Below are 4,105 nucleotides of genomic sequence, written 5' to 3' on the forward strand. Positions count from 1 at the left end.
CAAGAGAGAAGTTTGGGGCTCATGAATAGATTAGACGCATGAGAAACAATTGTTCTTTATTTTTTTATTTTTTATTTTTTATTTTTACAGTTGTTCTATTAACTATCATTTGTTAGAGCTTCCACTGCTAAGAATCACTATGCAGCCAGAGAGTGGGTAAAATAGATACATTAAAATTGTCCAATTCTCTGTCTGGGCTGAATGTATCTTAGGCAAATCCCTGTTTGGCTTTGCTTTCGAGAGTGACAAGCTTGGCTCAGCACTTCTGTACATCTGCTGATGCTCATAGTTTGAACTGAGGGTAACTGACTCCGTGTCAGAATAACTGTGGGTTCTCTGCTTAAACACAATAATTTAACACTTGTAAAATTTTCCAAGTCATCAGCTCGCCTAAACACACCTCTTACAGATGTCTTAGATTTGTTAACAAGGGAATCGTGAAAACTCAGTGGAGTCACTTTGATGACAAAAGTGAACTGAAGCCTTGGGAATATCTTTGAGGTCGTTTGTTAATAAGCCTGGGCTCCATAAAGCAATGCTGTCGTGGACCAGTGAGAGGCCATATGAGATTTTATGACAGGCAGAGATGCATTCGGGTGGCTTTCTAGAGGGAGGGAAAATGTTTGGCTAGTTGGTGGCACATTTTTATTCATTCAATAAATGCTTGCTGAGCTCCTATTATGTTCTAGAACAGTGAATAAAGCAGAAGACAAAAATACTTTTCAGGCTGTTAAATTGTCATTCTGGTGTGGGGAAACGGATAATAAGCGAGGGAACAAATACACATGTATTTGGATAATAAAGTACTGAGCACTAAGGACATCTAATTAAAGAGTAGCATCTCTTGTCTGCAGTTTCTGTATGTGTAGTTCAACTTACCTGGGATTGACAATATTGGAGAAAAACACGCATGCATGCACTCAGCACATACAGATTATTTTCTTTTTCGTTGATCCCGACTATTTACGTAGCATTTAGGCTTTACCGAATATGATAAGTAACCTGAGGTTGACTTAAAAGTATATATGAGGGGAGCCAGGGAGATGGCTCAGTAGAATAAGCTCTTGCCTGGCAATCCCAAGCGCCTGAGTTCAACTCCTGGTTCTGCAAAAAATAAATAAATAAATAAAGTATATATAAGGATGAAATCGATTAAAAGCAAACACCATGCTATTTTATACACGATATGTGCATCTCTAGATTCCTGAGAAGTTCTGAAAACAATTCCCCATGGATACTGGGAGATGACTGTGATCAATGATTATTTACATTCTTTTTCAAGATTTCTTTAGATTGCTAGGGCCATTGATTTATTTCAATCATGCTCTTATCTGTAAAAATATAGTGTATTAAAATATCCTTCTAAAATTCACACTCTTTGCAAAGTAAGAGCCTTTCTCTCTGTTTCTTCTCTCCATCTCTAGTGTTGCGCACTATATTTAGGGCCTTAGCACTGAGCAACATCTCTAGTCCCTTTTTAAAAAATTTTTTATTTTGAGAAAAGTTCTCAGTAAATTACTAGATTGCCCAGTTTGGGCTTGAATTTGGGATCCTCCTACCTCGGCATCCAGATCACTAGGATTAAAAAGCTGTGTCACCACACGTAGCGCCACCTCTTTCTCAAAGCCTGAGAAAATTGTTTGTGTGGAAAGTGTTAATAATATGGCTAAGTGTTAATCTCAGTTAAATTCTGAGATCCGTGACTTCCTAGCGAGAACCAAAGTTTTCCACGCGTTGGGGGTCTGATGGTTTGGAAGCTTTTACATCCTCAAGCAGGTTTCAAACCTCACCCACAGTATCTTAAAGTGGCTTATCTACTTGTTCACTTTCTTTAGTTTTTCATCCCTTAAAAGGGAGTAGGAGGTGAAAGGAGGAGGAGGGTGTTATTACATGCTCCCCGTGGGCTGTTTGTACATTTAAAAAATGGCATTGAAGTGGTATATAAAGTGTTAGGGTGGTGCTTGAATCTAACCAGGAAGGCAGAGCTTGAATTCTTTTCTTTCTTCCAGAACATGTACAAAGATTCTTGAATGTTCGAGGCTCCTCACGATCCTTACTAGCTGGGAAACCATTTTGCTAGGTAGAATAAACCCCTTCAGGAGTGAAGGCTATCGCCCTGGCTCTGTGTGAGCAGGCAGAGAGCTAGAATGTGTTTCACGTTCGTTAGATAGTTACAACTTTCCCAGAATACCTTTTGAAAGAATGATCAATTTCAGAAGAAAAAAATAAATAAATTAATTAATTCTAGGGCAGGCCAAATAGCTCAGTGGAGTAAAGTGCCTGCAAGCAGACGCAGGGCCCTGGAATTCGATCCCTGGCATTCCCTGGGCAGGCCCCGCCCCGGGGTGCGCTGACGTGGTGAATGAGACTGGGCCTGGTGGCGCGCCTGCAATCCCAGCTCTTGGGAGGCTGTAAACAGGAGTATCACTAAGTGTCCGATCTAGTAGTGAGACCCTGAACACCCTGTAGACCCTTCCGTAAAATACAAAAAGAAAGAAAAAAAAATTCTACCTAAAATTTAGAAAGATCATCAAGCCTACAAAAAAGAAACAGAACATTAAATTTGTAGAACTCAAAGACTGTTCACTGAAGTAAAATCATTCATTTAGGCAACATATCATTGAGTGTAAGCTACACATTCTCAGATGACTTCCTCCCTAAATATGTGTAGAAGTGAAGGAAATTCCTCTTTTGGCCACATCAACATGGTGAAGTTTTGGAACTGTATGGATGTACATGACTTGGAAGCTTACTCCCTTTCTACTCATAATATTGGCAAATTCTGGTCTTTGAAATATGAATTTATTTGAAAGTGCATTAGGAAATGTGTAAAACAGGGACCTACATCCAAATTTAACACATTTATGAAAACTGACTTTATTTTCACAGCGTTCACATTTATGTCAGACAAGAGAACTGCATTTTTCTCTAAAAGATTTTATGAATAAGAGAACAAAATACACAACAGCCAACTGTTGTCAAGTGAGCAAGACATGATCTGTTTATGTAATAAAACCCCAAGGCAAAGGGGGACACCTGCATACAGATTCTCGAGCCCTGCTAGAGTGAAATGAATAGCATGGGAAGTTTTTATGTATTTATTTATTTTTAAGAATTTTTTTAGAAGAACTGGATCCCAAACACTTGCCTTCTCACAGACTTGTTTATAAAGGCTGTTTCTTTTTTTCCCCCCATTGTGGGAAGCTGGGAACAAAGCTGCTAACAGCTGAGACTATTTAAATCTCTCAGAAATGTTGATTGTGGCAAATCCTTTCTTCACAAAGGTTAAAATCTAGCTATTAATTATACAGATGATTTAAAACCAAGCTTAAAGTTTTCACTTCCAATAATGCTTTTCAAACATGATTTAAAACCAAATGGTTTATATAGCTTCTCTTTCCATTTGTTAAGTACTGATAGCCATTGAACTGATCAAAATTGACTTCCTTGTTCAGTCAGTAACATTAAGTTTCCTTATATATACTTCTCTGTTTTTCTATTCTTAGCGATTCTTTGCGCATGTGGCCATTTTTAAAATTTTTTAAACTTACATTGTTTTATAATTGCACGAGACTATTAAATAAATTTCTTGAGGTAGGCTATAAATTATATATACATAAAATATAGTTTGCAGGGCTGGCCAAATAGCTCAATGGATTAAAGCACCTGCACGCAGGCGCAAGGACAGGGGTTCGTACCTGGGGCTGCTGTACTGGCCCGGTCTGCAGGGCGAACTGAGACTACAGCTCTGTAATCCCAGCTCTTGGGAGGCTGTAAACAGGCAGATCACTACGAGTCCCATCTAGTAGTGAGACCCTGAACACCCTGTAGACCCTTCCCTAAAAGACAGAAAAAAAAGGTAGTTTGCCACTGACCCTTTTCTATGATGAAAGTCAGTAAACTAGGAAGCAGCATCCTGAGCTCACTCTAATGTGCCATTTAAGACGTTTTCTCCTGAAATAGTTGAAAAAAAACTTTTAAGAGTAGGGATCAGGGGCTGGGGGCATGGCTCAGTAGAATAAGTGCTTCCCTGGCAGGCACAAGGGCCTGAGTTCAATCCCCGGTTCCGAAAAAAAAGTGGGGCTTATTTTAAAATGAATTTATT

Source organism: Octodon degus, unplaced genomic scaffold (assembly GCF_000260255.1).
Source record: "Octodon degus isolate 3935 unplaced genomic scaffold, OctDeg1.0 scaffold00017, whole genome shotgun sequence".
Taxonomy (NCBI): domain Eukaryota; kingdom Metazoa; phylum Chordata; class Mammalia; order Rodentia; family Octodontidae; genus Octodon; species Octodon degus.